Source organism: Ailuropoda melanoleuca, chromosome 4 (genome assembly GCF_002007445.2).
Source record: "Ailuropoda melanoleuca isolate Jingjing chromosome 4, ASM200744v2, whole genome shotgun sequence".
NCBI classification, from domain to species: domain Eukaryota; kingdom Metazoa; phylum Chordata; class Mammalia; order Carnivora; family Ursidae; genus Ailuropoda; species Ailuropoda melanoleuca.
Window position 1 is genome coordinate 111650382 of NC_048221.1, and position 18849 is coordinate 111669230.

Consider the following 18849-nt stretch of genomic DNA (forward strand, 5'->3'; position numbering starts at 1 on the left):
TTTTTTAAATATCAAGTTGTAAACTCTCATTACAAATGAAAAATGTGGATCTTAAAAAAATCTCAACTTAACTAGATATGAAACAGTTAAAAACCCTCTGAGGGTGTATTGAAAAAAACATATTTGTCATTACCAAAAAGAGATCTCTTTAGGTAAAAATAATAAAAACCCCATGCTACATAGATAATGCAGATAGTTCTGCTTATCTGGTCAATGGGCAAAAAGCACGCACTTACGGTCTTCATCTCCAATCTTTTATTCATTTCTTGTTGCTGGAATTTCATATTCATTTCTTCGTGTTGGATGACTAAACCAGATGATGGTAGAGATGGTAAAACAGCATTAATCAGCCCCACCCTGCTCAGCCTGGTAGCTGATGAATTCTCAGCTGGTGGATCTGCTTGCTGCTTTTGTCTCCTAGCTCTCTTGTACTTTAGGGTTTTCCAGGCATCTGTGCAGGTAATTGAAGTTGCAGCGGTACCTACGCATTGAAGCGGCTACTGACCTTGGGTCTCATCTTGATTTTCTTTATCTTCGTCATTGCCGTCCTCCCTAGGCTGTCGTTGGCTAGGAGGGCCCCTTTGAAATTGTGATCTGAACACCGATGCATATTGTCTCACTGGTCTATCTTGTTCCCCTGCACCCCCATTGTCAGCTCCTGCCATCACCTCTCCCTGCACAGGAGGATTGGGGGACTGCAGTCCGAGTCTGTAGGGCCTCTGCCTATAGTGAGGTGGGAACCCTCACCTGCCGGAGGGCGGCGCTGTGGGACATGGGCTTCTGGAGCCCTTTCCCAGCCCTCCTCCTTTTCCCTGCTCTCACTCTTCTAGTAGTTGTGCGGGCAGTTGCGTGGAGGACCCCTGTCATGTGGAGAGCATTTGTAATGGTTATGGTGGGCTGCATATTTACTGCCCTGCACTGGAGCTCCACTGGGGCCTGTCACAGAAGCTGCCTCCACACCCTCTTCTCCTTCAACACCATCAAACTCCACCATCTCCCCATCTCCTACGCTTCCAAAGAACATCCTGGGCCTCTTCTTTTTTATGGCCGTCTGGTGTACAAATACACTTCCTTGATGTCATTCCTGTTGATGAAACCGCATCCGTTTCTTACACTGAACCATTTGACTCTTCTCAAAACCTTCCTTGTGATGACCTTCTTGTCACCCCAGGCAGGCGCCAGCGATGTGAGGCCACCTGGCTGCCACTCCCTCCACTGCTGCCCATGGGTGCCGGGCTTGGTGTCTGCAGTGCTTATGGCAGGGGCTGTGGCGGCTGGTGGGTCTTGTCCTCGCTGCTCAGGGTTGCGAGGAAGGTGACCGGGGCCAGCTGCAGTAGGGGCGCCTCTTCCTGGGGTATGATGGTAACTGCCCCTGGCCACCCCATAGTAGGGTTATTGGGCTGCTTTGGGCTCTCTGGGGTCCGCTCACTGCTCCCGCTACCTATGAAACAGATGAAACCGTTGTTGGTCCTTTTTCACCGCTTCAGAACCATGTGTCTTTAGGTCATCTGCCAAGGAACCACCCATCAAAAGTAGAGATTCTTTTTTTTTTTTTTTTTAAGATTTTATTTATTTGTTCGACAGAGATAGAGGCAGCCAGCGAGAGAGGGAACACAAGCAGGGGGAGTGGGAGAGGAAGAAGCAGGCTCATAGCGGAAGAGCCTGATGTGGGGCTCGATCCCATAATGCCGGGATCACGCCCTGAGCCAAAGGCAGATGCTTAACCGCTGTGCCACCCAGGCGCCCCAAAAGTAGAGATTCTTAAGCTCTAGTGTTATTAGATATACAGCAGAGATAAAATCACAGATTCAAGCTCCACAGCAAAGAGAAAGGAACAAACTCGGGTGCCTTGGTGGCTCAGTCAGTTGAGTGTCTGACTTCGGCTCAGGTCATGAACCCAGGGTCCTGGGATCCAGCCCCCCTGTCAGGCTCCCTGCTTTTCAGGGAGTCTGCTTCTCCCTCTCCCCACCCCATGCTCCTACTCTCTCTTGCTCTCTCTCTCTCTCTTAAATAAATAAATACATAAAATCTAAAAAAAAAAAACAAAACAAAACTGATCATGCACACAACATAGATGAAACTCAAAGTCATTCTTAGTGAGAAGTCAGACACAAAATAGTACATATTGAATAGTTCCACCTAAATAAAACTCTAAAATGCAAACTGATCCATAGTGATAGAAAGCAGACCAGTAGTTATCTGGGACATGGCGGGGGGGTGGGGGTGGGATGGACTGCAGAGGGGCGTAAGGACACTTCTGGAGTTAATGGAAACAATTTTTTGTATCTTGTGTTGGTGGTTTCTCAGGCAGATACATCTCTTAAAACTCATGGAAATGTATTCTTTAAATGGGCACAGTTTGTTGGACATAAATTTTATCACAATACAGTTATTAAAAAACCATAGAGATTCAAGATTTCAGCAAGAGTAGACTAGAGCATGTCAAACCTGAGAGGAGCCAAAATGTATTATTTGGATTTTACAAGCTTTCTACAATAATGTTTCAATTCTGTATTCTTAATCACAAAACTTAAAAAGGCTAATTTAAGCATTTTTCACAGATGACAACTTCTTTGCTATGAACCGATAGGTGCTTATTCAAACACATGTTCATTTGTGGGTATGCTGGCATACCTCATTTTATTGTGCTTTGCTTCATTGCACTTCCCCAGACCCTGCATTTCTTACAAATCGAAGGTTTGTGGCAACCCTGCCTGGAGCAAGTCTATTGGTACCATTTTTCCAACAGCATTTGCTCACTTCCTGTCTCCGTGTTTGGTGATTCTCATAGTATTTAAAACTTTTTAAGTATTATTATATTTGTTATAGTGACCTGTGATCAGTGACTGTGACTCACTGAAAGCTCAGATGATGGTTAGCATTTTATAGCAATGAAGTTTTTTAAATTAAGGTATGTACAGTGTTTTTTAGACATAATGCTATTGCTCACTTAATATACTATAGTAATAGGGTACATAACTTGTGTATGCACTGGGAAACCATCAAAAATTCTTTTGACTTGCTTTATTGTGACATTTGCTTTATTGCAGTGGTCTGGAACTAAATCTACAGTATCTCTGAGGTATGCCTATGATTCTTTGGTACTACATAGAAGTGCTATGGTATTCTAATCATTGTTGCTGTGGATCAGAAAAGAAGCAGTGTAGATTTTATATATAAATTATTCTTTCCCATTAAATGAATGTTAATTTGTGTCAACCAACCAAAGATTTGCAGACGTTCAGAAAAGGGAAAAATGTATCATTAAATCTCCACAGAGTAGGTATGTTGTTAACATCTCAACTCAAAAGTTCTTGCCGTATTTATATAGTGTGAGAAAAAAATCACTTTTAATGCTTGAATTTTACTTTTTGGTTTTGTTTTGTTTTTTTTTTAAAGATGCGTGAGATGTATAAGAGCTTTATGTCCTATACACATTATTTATACCTATACAGTTTAAATATTATTATAAAAATAGCTCAAAGTCATTTTTCTTTAAAAGGAATTTTAAAGTTATTCCAATTTAAGAAATACCTAAAAAGATCACTTTGAAAATGTTGATAAATTTGTTGTAATTTTCTATCTGCTAATGTTACTTCTATCAAAAGTAGTATGTCATTAAAATTCAATATGGAGGGGCGCCTGGGTGGCACAGTGGTTGAGCGTCTGCCTTCAGCTCAGGGCGTGATCCCGGCGTTGTGGGATCGAGCCCCACATCAGGCTCCTCTGCTATGACCCTGCTTCTTCCTCTCCTACTCCCCCTGCTTGTGTTCCCTCTCTCACTGGCTGTCTCTATCTCTGTCGAATAAATAAATAAAATCTTTAAAAAAAAAATTCAATATGGAAGCATTATTCATTTGAAGTCATAATATTCCCTCTGGTTGTTCATTGTAAATATATAATATTTTAGAGATATCATAAACTAAATAGGGGTTATTGACTTGGCCTGATAAATGACTATGACTTCACTCAGAAACTATTAAAACTCATTTCTGTTTATAAACTGCCATTATCTAATATATAGACTATAAAGTTCACAAATGGGGATTACTGATATGTATGGCATAATTTTTGAAGAACTGGTGGCATCAATGTATTTTTTCCTTGAAAAACTGCATTTTTAAAAGATATTTCTGATAATGTCCCTGTTGGTTATGTTAAAAACAAGTATGTTTTCCTTAGCAACCAGGGTACATAATGAGAAAACTGAAGACTGAGAAGATTCTGTGAGTCCATTTGTTACAGCTAATGCTAAACTGGCAGAAAGGCATTTCCTGAGGATTTTCTCATGCTCTCCATTTCGATAAAACTGAAAATCATAGCTCAAAACACCAATGTAAGCAAGCAGGCAGCTAGGATTCACTCCACTTTGAAAAACAGGAAAAACAACAACAAAATAAGAATACTTATTAGAGAAAGCCCAAAATTGTAATGGAAAAAAATTTCACAGCAATTAGAACCTCTCCCTGTCCTCACTTTCCTTTTGTTCCTATCCAACAACCAACTGGACAGTAGGCCTTGAAATCTTCAGAACAGTTCTGTTTCACAGTCAACACAAAGATAGCATTCCCTTGTTTTTAAGATTTATTTATTTATTTATTTGAAAGCGAGAGAGAGCACGAGCAGGAGGGGCAGAGGGAGAGGGAGAGAGAATCTCAAGCAGACTCCCGCTGAGTGTGGAGCCCAATATGAGGCTCAATCTCACAACCCAGGTATCACACCGTCCAGGTGCCCTAGGATTCCTTTGTTTTTAGAAGAGAAGTTTTTCCCAGGTGAATCCTTACGATGAGTCTAGTGAAGAGCCGATTATTTTCATGGGAAAGCTAATCAAAGCTATTAGGACTTAAAGTGGAAATATTCAATGATACCTTTTGTGTGGCCAGGTATTTTTATACATTGAAATCCACTTAATACCAATTTTTACCAGTTTTGCAGAGAGAATAGTGAAAAGGGGCTCATGTATTAGATATAGCAAGCCACACTTGTATAAGCCAACACTATTCAAAGCAAGATAGTTAAGTAATTCATTAGATCAGACTGATATCTTTATTTCCACTGACTGGGTGTTGACTTCTGCGAGTTATTTCCCCTTTCTGAATCTATTTTATATCTTTAAATGAAGTGGATAGACTAGATCTGACACGTTCAGTCAAAGCTTCCACAGATATACCTCAGAGGACCCTAGGGATCAGAATGGAAAGTGAGTAGGCAAATGTCTCTCTAGCTGTCCCTCACCCCCATCCTCACTCCCATTCAACAGTAAACACCGCTATTATGTATTTCTAGACTGGGTTTAGTGGACTTTTTTTTTAAGAGATAATGGACCTAGAAATATATTTTTAAGTACTTGTAACTATTAGAATAAATTATCTCTATGGTGCCTTCTAAGATCTGTAATTAAACCTAGCATTGAAAAGTGGCAGTTAGAACTTATTATTACTATAAATAATGACACCAGCATGTCACTAAAAGGTAGACATTTTTAATATAATAAGTTCCCCACTTAAAAACCAGGTTGTGAAGCATAGATTTGTTCCTAAGTTGGCTATTTGGAAGATGGAAAGCATTTTTCCATGGAAACACTTCTTAAGGTGAAGTCAAAAAAATGAAAAGAAAAGAAAACTAATTTAACTGCCAAAGTCAAAACGGTCCATTTTCAATAAGGAAGAGTGGGAGAGATGTTCTCATAAAAGCTGCAATTAAAATTCAGTAGCATAGATGGACTTTTTAAAATCTTTATTTGTAATATTTGAAGACAAATGACTTTAGAGATATTTAATCTGTTTCACCGTCTTCTTTGATTTTGAAAGTTACCCAGAGACATGATTTGAGAGAGAGCTCTTTACTGGTGTTGGCATGCTGACTGGGAAATAAAAGAATTAAAAAATTTAAAAAGCCAATGGTCATTTAATTTCATTCAGAATGAGAGATTTGCTCAACTCCACTTAAATCCTGAGACCCCTCAAACTTTAAAAATTTGTGTTAAAAGTAGGGGGGAAAACATCACCAGTAGCTTTCACTCTGTAACTATTCCTGCCTTTGCTCAAATATATAGATTTCTAATGAAAAGATGCTGATAACTCAGGGAGTAGCTCTGTTAAGATAGGTGGAATGTTTATATGTTTTTAAAATCTGCTCTGAGAGGGGGCACCTGGGTGGCTCAATGGGTTAAGTGTCTGACTCTTGTCCCACTCAGGTCATGATCTCAGGGTTGTAAGATTGAGCCCCACATTGGGCTCCACACTGGCCAGGGAGCCTGCTTAAGATTCTCTCTCACCCTTTCCTTCTTCCCCTCCCCCTGCCCTCTCTCTCCATCTCTTTCTTCCCCTGAATGAATGAATGAATAAATAAAATCTTCTCTGAGGTAAAAATTTCCATTTAAAAGATTAATAAAGAAGATGAATCCTTAAGATTTTTTTTGTTTAAAAGATTAATAAATGAAGATCCAGAAAAAGAAAACTTAAGCAAATATATCTATGCAATTTAGTCAATAAAAATACAAATATTTACTTATTTTAAATACTATTAATTCTACTTAATTCAAAATATCATATTTGGAACTGTTTCCAATACTCTATCAGAAAGTTTATTTCACTTATGCTGGAATATTTTCAGACTAAATACTGTAAATGGGAGAAGATGGTTTAGAATCCATAGCTTATTAATACATTGTTCAACATTCTGAATAAATGAGACAAACTTCAGAAGCGATCATAATTTCTATGAAATTCTATGTTTTCTATGAAATTCTAATAATTCATGGTTGTTTTTATGTTTTGGAAGCATCAGTGTCCTTCTTGACCTTCTAGCAGTGGAATAATTGGGCATCCCACAAAGATTCTAGTTTCCATGAGCCTGATTATGGGAAATGGAAATCCCATGTTATTATATCCCAAGATTATACTTACCATGGAGAAAATTACATGATCATGCTGACCTAAAAGTTAATATGCATTGGGCACTTTGCATATATTCTGAAACCTTGCAATAATGAAGGAAAATTGCTAGTAGTTTCTGTAACTACTATATTATAGTTAATCTGTATTGTTTCATCATTAAAATAAGAATTCTTCCTTTTTTTTTTTTTTGAGCACCAATATAGGACCTCTTTCTTTACCCAGTCACAAATACACAAAATTCGTTTCCCAGCTTTTATGATAGGAATACACTAGTGTCTTCTCTCACGCACACACACACAAATTATCTTTCCAATTCCCCACTTCCCCTATTACAGCACAAATTTCACTGAACAAGAAACTTGAAGGTTGAGCATATTCCCATAAGATTTTAAATATTAGAAGGAATGTGCTTCTTAGGTCATTATTTTTAGGAAGATAGTATGTACTTTTCCAGGCAGAGGTTTCATTTTGATATAAGCATTATTGATATATTCACATATAGTAGTTCTGTGTCATTTGGGGGAGATAGGCATCACCAAGCACACACACATGCATCGTGTGGTATATGAAAATTATGGCTTCATTAGATTTTTGTTTAATTCTGGGAAGTACTATACTTTCTTGGAAACATATATTTCAGAAGCTATATATATATATAACCAAGGGGCCAAGTATGACTTTTCTTTACAAAATATTTGCGTGGTCTTCCAACTCTGTCAGTATATTGGTGGATGTTGTCTTTCTTCTATATTTTCTTTCTTCCTGTATGGAAGGTAAATGTGACTAGGTGGGCAAGAAAGATGTTCTATATAGAGTTCTTCAGCAGCAATTTGAATCTTTTGCTGTCCTGGCTTATTAATCTGCATCCCACACATGTGAAGAATTACATATGCCAAACCAAATATCTTATTTACTATAAAATAAAAATTTAAATACAATATTCTATAAATTATACTTATTTAACAAAAATGTTTCTATTAATCTCTTGCCAAATGTTATTATGTAGGATATACTATACAGTGTTTCTTAGTTCAAAATCATGACTGGGAACAGTTATGAAAAAGGACAATGACTTTTAGAAACTCAAAGGTAACAGTTTTTTGTATTCTTTCATAATTAATCTTGTGTATAAATAATGGGCTTTGTAAGATTCTGTTTCTAAACCCCATTCCTAAAGTCTTAATCTTCATAAAATTTATTAAAAGTACACTAATTTGAAATTCTAGTTAAATAAAAATTAAGATATACCTGTTCTAGAATTACCAAGCAAAAATTTGAAAAGGAAAAGGCAGTAACTGGATGTCAACTGATTATACTGTGTTTAGTAAGCTTTTGTCCAAACTAACCTTATTTCCTATGGTGACAGGATTAGCAAATTACATGTTGTTGATAGAGAAAGCCCTTAACTTTATTTAGGCATTACCAAAATCTTTCATGGTATCTCTTCTAAAGTACCAGAAAGGTATTTATTGGCACAGCAATATACTCCACTGAAAAAGTCCCAAAGAGTGTGAATTTAATGGATTCATAGCAATGGGAAAAGATGTCTTTTATGGACTGGTACAGGGTTGTTAACAGTTTTATCAACAACTTGGAAGATGAGAGAGAAGACATGGTTATCAAATTTATAAATGACTAAAAACCAGAAAGGTTAATTAATGTAAGAAATAAGATGCAAGCAAATGTCTGTAAGTATGAAAAGCCAAGTCAGCATGATGAATTTTGACAGATATAAATGTAGAATGTATTTTACACTAAATGATATATAAAAGTAGCAGTGAAAACCAACTTGAAAATGATTATGTGTAGTTTTCTGTGTCCGAATGTGTGTGTGTGTGTCCACGTGTATGCCGGGAAGAGAGTTAGTAGTTTTATTTACCAATAAATTTTATGTTAACTAAGAGTATCAAATGACAATTAGAAGAAGTGCCTGGAAGCTTGAGTTGCACTGATAGAAAAATATTGTCTTGACAAGAGAAATACCAACTCCTCTGTGCTCTCTCTGGTTGTACTGCAGCATTATATGCAAGTTTGGGAACCACAATTCAAGGTCAACAATGACAAACTGGATAACTTTTCCATCAGTGATTCTTAATCTTTGGGAGATCACAGATATTATCTCATTAGGACTCTCAAAGAAGCTATAGATATCTCTCCAGGAAAAAAAAAAAAAAACATATACACAGAATTTTATATACAATTTCAGAAGGTTTATAGCATTCCTGAAACTCATCTATGAATTTCCTATGTGTTCATGGACTTTAGCTTAAGAATCTCTGATCTAAGACCAAGTAGTGAGGCGGTAAGGATTGTTGATTCTCTAACATATGAAAACAGTTAAAGGAGTTAAAGATGTCTAGTTTGGAATAAAGAACACCAAAAGGGTAGGAACAAAATAGCTGTCATCAAACATTTGAATAATTTTCGTGTTCAAGAGTTATTATATTTATTTTATGTATCTCCAACGAGAAAGATAGAAACACCAGAGAGACATATTTTGTGTAAGTAGAAATAGAATGAATGGGAGGAATTTAATTCAATTTAACATTCAATCAGTGCTTTCCACATGGTATGCTAGACTAGGAGGGTGAATGTAAAAATCAAATGAATAAAACATAGTCTCTTTCCTTGGGATGTTTGGAGAAGAAAGTTCTAGCTCAAAAAGTAAATTCCCTTTAAAGAAGAATTTTTTTTAAAAAAATGCCAGCCCTTTTATGACTATATGGTATAGATATTTTATCAACCTAGAGTAGATTTTTATTACTAGGAAAATAATGATTTGAATGACCACACTTAGTAATGCCAATGGAGCATATTTTAGTAGGGCTCATTGCCCCATGAAAAGGAACATGACAGCAACTTTGGGGGCTACCCATAGCTCTTATTCTGAAATTTCCCTTGTATACAGAGGTGATAGCTGGAGTGTAGGTAAAAAATATGTGTGGGGCCAATGAGCATCTTGAGAAAAAGGAATCCAGATTTCTTTCTCTTTTAGGATCCACCTTATTAGAGCTTCTGTCATAGATTGAAATGTTCCAGATGGATATTTCCTGCAGGAAAAGAACCTCAAACTAAACTGTTTCCTGAAAGGTGACAGCAAGCCCTATATGTTCTTGAATGAGAGCTCATTCTAGCACAGCATGCTATTTAGGTGTGGAAGCCCTACTGACCCAACCACATTGACAGAGCAGGTCAATTGCAGTAAAATGTTTGACCATGTCGGTGTAATCAAGAAGAACTGTAATCTTCAGAGCACAGAGTACCATGCCATCCTTTAGTACTATCTACTGGTACCTAGGCTGGTAAACTTATCTGTGAGCCACTGAATGCAAATGTGGGGGGCAGGGTTCCATCAGTTCTCAACATTGACAGTCTTTGGGTTGCAGTGGAACTATAGCATCTGGGAAGTGGTCACAGTAGGCTCTCCAATCCTTGTCCTTGTGAGGAACATTCAAAACTAAAATTATGGGCTAAGGGTGTAGAAAATCAAGAGGGAGATGCTGGTCTTCCTGGAGTTATTATCTGAAATCATTAATAAAAAGGAAAGAACAAAACCAACATTTGTTCAAAAGGTCACTGAATCCCGAAGGGAATATACCTGGATTTGTAAATTTGCATTTTCCTTTCTTGTCTTGTCTATTATAAGTTAGAATAGTGATGGGAACTGAAGAGAAGATACTGCCCTAGTTTATTTTCTCAAAGTCAAGTCCAAAAATTATGGTAGAAGGAATGTTTTCTCAAAGCCTAAAAATTGCACTAGAAGGAAACAAGATCAATTGACTGATATAATGCACTGCTCACTGCAAAGGGCCTGTTGACCTTGAACACTGTTTCCGTGATCTATAGGTTGAATATGAAAACTTTAATTCTGGATAGTTCTAGAACATTGATGCTTCTGTGGATGGACGTTATCATCAAATTGATGGGGCTTTACCCCATGGTAATTAAATATACATCTATGGGTTCAATGCCTAGTCATCAATACATATTTTTTTAATTAATAAAAATTCAGATGACTTTAGTGTGCATCCAGGGTTATGGACCATGATCATAGAGCATGATTCTCAAAGTGTGGTGTAGCAGTGCTAGCATCACCAGGGAACCTGTTGGAAATGGAGATTCTCTGGTCCAATTTTGACCTACTGAATCAGAAACTCTGAGAGATGGAACTCAGCATTCACTGTTATAACATGCCCTCCAGGTGATTTTAGGGCATACTCAAGTTTGTGAATAATGTCATAAAGCCTTATGAAGAGTTGTAATTTTTCTAATTAAGTAAATTAGGTTTGTTCATTAACCAGTTACAACCAAGAGGTTATGCTGAAGGTAGAGAATTATATCTATGATTCTTTTGTATATACCCACGATCGAGATAAATGTAAAGCATGCACCGAGTTCTCCATAGTATGTGCTGCTTAACTTGCCGCTGTGTATTTGAAGGTGATTTGTATGCCTAAAATGATAGAATACCAGTCATGTTCATCCTGTACTAAGTCCCTTGCCACTTAGAAACACTTAGGTGTTTCTTCTGTAGTAGAGGTGAATAGGGATAGATAAATCCCTGCCATTCACTTATTCAACAACTATTCATTGAGTGTGTACTAGGTGCCCAGTATTATTCTGAATTGTTAGAATACCCAATGAGCAAAATAGACAAAGATCCTTGCTCTAGAAGAGATAACCTTCTTATGGGGGAGTCAGAAAAGAAGCAATAAACATTAAAGTATGAATTATATATTATACGTGAGAATGATAAGTACTATAGAAACTAGAGAGCAGGCAGGGTAAAGAGATTCAGAATTGTGGAGGAAGAGGGGGTGAGGGAAGCCATTTCAATATTGAATAGAGTAGATAGTATAACCCCCAGAGAGAAAGTGAGATTTGAGTGGAAGGAGGTGGAAGAGAAAGCCAAGCAGGTGTCTGTGTGAAGGGCTGTCTATATGGAGAGGGAAAGGGAATAAAGCCTGTAAAGTAGGAGCATGCCTGGGGTGTTTGAAGACCATAATGGTGGCCAGCGTGGATGGATCAGTGTGCACAAGCGTGAGCAATGTGAGCAGAGAGGAGGTGAGGGAGATAGTGGAAGACCTTGCAGTCTGCGTAGAAGGATCTGGGCTTTTACTCTGAGTCTAATAGGAAGACATTGGATTGATATGATCTGACTTACCTCTTAAATGGATCACTCGTCGCTGGGTGAGATCAGACCGGAGTACAACAAGGGTAATAGCATTAAATCAGAAGTCTCTTGCAATAATCTAGGAAAGAAAGAATGATTGTTCAGATTAGGGTGCCAAAAGAATATCTTGCGTTAAGAGGCTAGATATATTTTGAAATTGGATCCAGTAGAATTTGTTTATGAATCAAGTGTAGGTAGGGGGAAAAAAAGAGGAATCACAGTTCATTCTAAGGTTTTTAGCTTGGGCAACTGGAAGGATGTTGGAAAGGACAAAGTATTGAAAATACAAAAGAGATGATTTGTAGTAGTAACTCTATACACAGTATCATCTCTCCCCTTAAACCTTAAAGTGTTCATTCTCAATGTCAAAAGAAGGAATGCCAGCCCTTTACCCACCCTGTGCCCTATGCCAATGGGTGGCTGAGTTTAAGAATCATGGTATTTATGTCCTTTAAACTGCTCACAGTGCTTTCTCTGAAGGATACATACATACCTAATAGATTTTTATTCATTTATTTATATATTTAGTCAACACTGATCCAGCCCTAGGAGATGGGGAGGCGCTGGTGATGAATTACTAACATGGCAGACAGGGTGCTGCTAATGTGGAGACCACGGGAAATGAGATAACTTGATCACGCAGGACCCTGTGCTCGACTTGACAAGTCATTTTTTTTTCTGTCTTTCCCATACTACCCAACTGATACCTTAAAAAAGTCAGCCTCCCTCATTTGATGCCAGATCATGACTGATTTTGAGAAAGAATACCTATAGGATTAAAATAGGTGTGGGCAATGTTGTATTTCACACTATGAGACAATGTAGGGAAAGGTAACTAACATTCTGTGAAGCCATTAAGGAGAATGGATAATATGAACCTGCCTGAAACGACTCAGGCAAATTGCTTCATTCTTTCTGAACAAGTTCTATGCATATGAGAAACATAAATATGTCTTACGTGGCTATACTCATATAGAAAGTTAACAAAGAGATTGGAACTACAACATCTTAAAAAGCAAAAACTGATTTCTTAGCCCCCAAAAGGAAGACCCTAAGTTACATGTAGGAAAATAATAATATTCCCTAGACCCTGATTTATTAAAAAGGCCATTTGTGCTTCCAAATGAGGCTTTTGGTAGGTCTACAGATATTAGCAAAATGATTTCCATGAGAAACCAAAGACTTTATTGACATATTTAAGTTTCCTAGATGATTGAAAATGTTGTATGCTTTAAAGACCAATACCAAAAAAAAAAAAAAGGTATCATTAAAAACTATTATTTCCTGTACCTACAGACCCATTTTTTTCCCAGTACTTAGGCCTTTGTGATTTCCCTACCCCAAAGTGGGTTATGAAAGAATTTGATAAATTAGATGCAATCTATGCATCATTTGACAAGATTTTTCTCTTTGTTAGTTCAGAGGACCTTTTTGATACAGAAAGATAAAATAAAAACATTACGTTTTGAACTATCCTTTGGGGAAAAATTATATGCCTAAGGGCTGTACCCTTAGAGAAATGATGGGTTCCTAGAATATTGTTACAAGACATATCCCTCCCTCTTCATTCCCTCTCCACCCCCAGCAATAACACAAACAAACAAAAATAAATATTGCAGAAGAACTACTTTCAGAGGCATGATTTAGCCAAGTCAAGTGCAATATGTATCATCCTACAGCACTACAGGCATACTTGGAAAAATTATTTTATAGTATCAGTTCCATAGCCATGAACCCTTCTGTGCAACACTGCCTGGGAAGCACAGCTAGCTTGGAGTGCCAGCTGTCAGTCAAAACCTTGACAATGTGCCAAACCTGTGCCGAGCACCATGGCTTTCACTATAGGACCACCAGGGAAATGTATGTATTTGTGTGAATGTGTTTCCAGAGAATCCAGAAAATTCAGGAAATCCTAATAGGTAGGGTAGAGAAGGTATGTGGAAGAAGAGACAGATTTTCTAGGAGAGATTATTATATGAAGGCTGACCTAGGATAATCTTCAAAATGGAAGAATGGAAAACTGGTTCTAACTGTCCTAGGAGGTATCTGTGTACTCCATAGCAATAACTATACAATAACATGTACATTACCAGCAATGCATCTAGGTTTCAGTTTGATCTTTGAAAAGATCCAGGTCACTGTTTTAGAATATGATGCATTTATGCATGTACGTTTGTTTGCATGTATGCACACACACAGTCCACATAAACCAGTACAGACATGCAGGGGTCAACTGATACAGGAATCCTGAAACTTCTCAAATCAACAGTAAAATTGGATCTATTCTGAAAAGGAAATCACAGTCTATTTTGTGTGGTTTAGGTCCTTATAAAGCTGAAGATCCTCTCTGGATGCCTAAACTCAGTTTCCAAGGACAGTCTCTGCTTCACTCTGGCACATTATGCTTATCACAGAATTATGTTTTCTTCAAAGTTATTACTTGAGAGAAGAACAGATGCCAAATATATATATATATATATATATATATATATATATATNTGATATTTTGGATGGCATTCAGTGTTCTTCTCTTTAAATTTTAAGAGTCCTGGATAGCTTGCCAAGCATATAACCCAAATTGTATTGGAACTGCAACACTTTAATAAGAAGCCTCAGATATTGCCTCCCCCACCCCCACGTGGCAGGACTCTCATTTATTGGAGCCATCTTTTACCAAGCTGCCAACTTCCCCTTTTGCTAAATGCTTATAAAACTCCATCTTCTCTTTGACTCTGATCTTGAGTTCACATTTTGTTCCTCAAGGATCCATTCTCTGAATTTGATCATCTTCTTTTTTTTTTTTTTTTTGCCACTCACATCCTACACACTGTACCTAATGTCACTCGAGAATCATCTTTACCTCTTGGAGATATTGCCATTTACATTACTAGGACAGGGGCTCTAGATGTAAAGGCTCTGTCCTTCATTCAAATAGCAAAAGCAGTCTTATTAAATTGGAGTTGCAGCCAGCCACAATGAACTTCTCTTCAGACCAAGCACCTCTTTTATCCTGTCTGCCCTTTCTTTCTGAAAAGAATGTTAGCATCTGTAAGTAGTAGTGACAGGTCTGGAGAAGATGAATTTCATAATATTGTGGAAAAGAAAAATAATAAAAGAAACATTTCACTCCATTTTTACTGACTCCCCAGAGAATACATGAAATTAAATGAGTTATTTAAATAAAGCACACTAGGTCAATGATTCCAGTGCAAAACAAAACAAACAACAACAACAACAAAAAACCCAGTAGCTTCATAAAGGAGAAAAAGTATTTTTTTTTCTTTTTTTAAGGCAGAAGTTCTGTTTCTTCAAAAGAAATCTTAAGTAGAGGAGGACCAATGTAAAGTTTGCCAGCTTTTCTACTCAAAAAATATGGAGGTGAAAGTTGGAGGCCTTCCCTCCCACTCACAAGTCCTCAAGTCTCCTCAATGTCAGCAGTGAAGGACTTTATTAAAATCACTGAGGAATCTCAGAGCATATTTTGAAAACAATAGTGTTAAGAGATACCAAGTTCTGAGGGCAATGGTTAAGATTTGGGAAAATCTCCTGATGATGTAACTTACCTGGTAATTGCTTAAAATTATTACCTGAATATCTTTGCTTCAAAAGAAGAAATATTTAAGGGGAAAATGGCATTATAGATAGGTTTGCCTATCAGATTGTATATTAATATTTCCAAGAATGGACCCAAAACTGCGTAACTCATTGCCACATTGAACTATATTCTGTTTAAATAGCGTGGCAAAGTGTAGTCAGATTCCAAAAGTATCACTTCAGCTGTGGTTCTCAAAGGACAAATATGCAAGGTGACCTAATACCAAGCAATAGACCCTCCTGTGGAAGTAAGTTTTGCTACTGGTTTTATTTTGGCACAAATGGCAGTTATGGTAATTTTCATTGCTCTTACTAATGTCATTTTCCCAGAGATCACTGGGGACCATGAAAGATGGCACTACTTCTGTGATCAAATAGCCTTATTGAAGTTTTTTTTTCCCTCCTTTCTATAGAAAAGATTTGGTTTGAAGTAAAAATTTCATACATATAAGGTAGTTACATTTTCTTTGATAGGAAAATATAGTTTTCTTATTAGGGTTTTTAAAAAATTAACATATATATTTCCTACCATTTGCTTTTGTTTGTTCTTCCACAAAGACCTCTTGTTCTGCATGACACGTTCAATGGTTCAGTGTTGATTTCGGGATAAACTCTAGGGTCACCAGCTTCCTTCATAAAACTTTTTTTTTTTTTAAAGATTTCATCCATTTATTTGACAGAGAGAAAGACAGCCAGCGAGAGAGGGAACACAAGCAGGGGGAGTGGGAGAGGAAGAAGCAGGCTCCCCGCGGAGGAGCCTGATGTGGGGCTCGATCCCAGGACTCTGGGATCATGCCCTGAGCTGAAAGCAGACGCTTAACGACTGAGCCACCCAGGCGCCCCCTTTCATAAAACTTTTGAACAAAACATGTCTATTACAGTCAGGCTCTATCATTTTTGCAGTACTGGATATTTCTGTCTGTACAGTTTGTTGGTGTACACATGAGCGCATTTTGACAGATTACATTTGCTGCTCCTTATGGAGGTACTAAATCAAATGCCTACTGATATTTCAGCTATTTCAACATCACGTTCTAATTAAACTTGTTCAGTCGATGGCATTCACCATGTTTTGAAACCATATAATATTTAATCAGTAGTTCTCATATGATGCATACATCCCATGCAAGGAGAAAGAATCATGCTCTTGCTTAAACATGTTAAAAGATGCTATTGATTATAAAGTCTTAAAAACAACTTTCCATTTGAAGAAAACCAATTCAATGTCTAGGTAGAAAATCCTGACTGATAATATCAGAGGAAATGATAAAGAAATAACTTTTTTATTTTATTTTTGAGTAAGATTCAACAAATTATCAAACTTTGGACAGGGGAGCAGAAATTCCAAAGAATATGATCTATCCTTTGAGATAATATTAAAATAGCTGTGAGGATAGAGTAACTAGACAGTGCTCATTTCTCATCAGTTTTTTTTTTATGAGAGTTTATTTATTTGGTGTTAATTTTAATAGTTGAGAGTTATGAGTTAGAGACAAAAGTCTCTTCAATGCTGGAGAGATACTGGATTACCATCATTTGCCTTTCTTTGGTCTCCCTGGGCAACAAGGACATGAAGATCAAATAGGCAGGGAATTTCAACAGAATTTCAGTATTATAAATACAGTATTAAATTAAATGAAATAACATTTTAAAAACTGGGACATACTGAGAGAGTTAACTCAGTCACCTCATTCTTATCTTCGTGTGTCTGACTTATTTCACTTAGCACAATGTCCTCAAGATGTGTACATGCTTTCACAAATGGTAGGATTTTCTTGTTTCACGTAATTGTGAAATTTTTCAGTCATTATTTTTTCAAATGCTTTTTTTCCTCCATTTACCTCTCCATTTACAAGTATATTTAGCATTTTTATATCCCACAGGTCCTTAAGTTTCTATACATTAATTTTTTTCTTTAAATGTTCTTAAGATTGGAAAATATTATTGATCAAATTTATTGACTGCCATCTCTATTCTGCTGGTAACCACATCCAGTGAATTTTTAATTTCAGATATTGTATTTTTTGGTTCTTGATTTTGTATTTAATTATTTTTTAATAGTTTCTAGTTCTTTGTGAGATTTACTATGAGCATGTTACCCTTTACCACATTCAGAGTGTTTTTAATAGCTAATAAGTCTAAAGTCTTTTTCTGTTAATTCCAATATCTGGATCATCTCAGAGTTGGCCTCTGTTAAGTATATTTTTTCTTGAAAATGTATTTCCTTCTCCTGTTTTATTTATGTCAAGTGTATTTTTATTTTTGTGTCCTGAACTCTGTGAATGTAGTATCATGGAAACTCAGGATTACTTTATATTATTACAGAGTGTTGATATTTTTGTTTTAGTGTGCACTAGTTTTATTGGACTAGAATTTGTAGTCTTTATCTTTTGGGTTGCAATTCAAATCTCATTTTTCCCCCTTTAGCATGGCTGTTTGCTACCTGCCCCACACATGCATGGTCGGAGCTGTCAGAGACTTAGGTAGAATGTATACACAGAATTTAGGACTCCCTTTGCTATTATTCCATTTCTGTGATTCCCTCTTTACTTTCCAATGTATGTGGTTACCCTCATCCTTGACTTCTAGTCCATCAGGTCAGAAAGATCCTGGGTACCAGTGTTTTAGATGCTGTTTGTAACATCCTGACTGCAGCTGGACTCCGATTAAAAGCTAAAAATATAGAAAACTCACACCTTGCTGGTCTCTTCTTCTAAATTGTGGCTGTCATCCAGAATCTCTCTGCTTTTGTTTACTGTTCAGAGACTTCAAGAAGGGGTATGTGTGTGTGTGTGTGTGTGTGTGTGTGTGTGTGTGTTTCCCAGAGCTTATAGTTGTTGTCTATAGGACAGTCAGGCTGTTAGTAGTTTACTCAACCACAGTGGAAACAAAACTTCCATTAGCATAACATAAATACAGCAAATTTTTGTATTGGCTAAGGAAGGTCAATATTTTGCATATGTGGTTGTAAAAATTCTACATTTATTTTGGTAGGTATTTAAATAAATCCGTGTCATTTATAAGTAGTATTTTTTTCAAGTATTTAAGGAAAATCTATAATTTAGGAAGGTACTAATATTTAATTAACTTATAAGTGGGAAAATTTAATAAATATCTCACTATATAGCCCCCAAATATTTCATCAAATCACAATCCTTAATGAGAGATCAGAAAAATGCATAA

The 18849-nt window shown here is 36.9% G+C and overlaps 1 pseudogene; it reads right to left on the reverse strand.

Moving 5' to 3' along the window:
* Nucleotides 1-342: 342 nt before the first annotated feature.
* Nucleotides 343-18849, reverse strand: part of LOC100475058 — a 35714-nt pseudogene continuing 17207 nt past the window's right edge.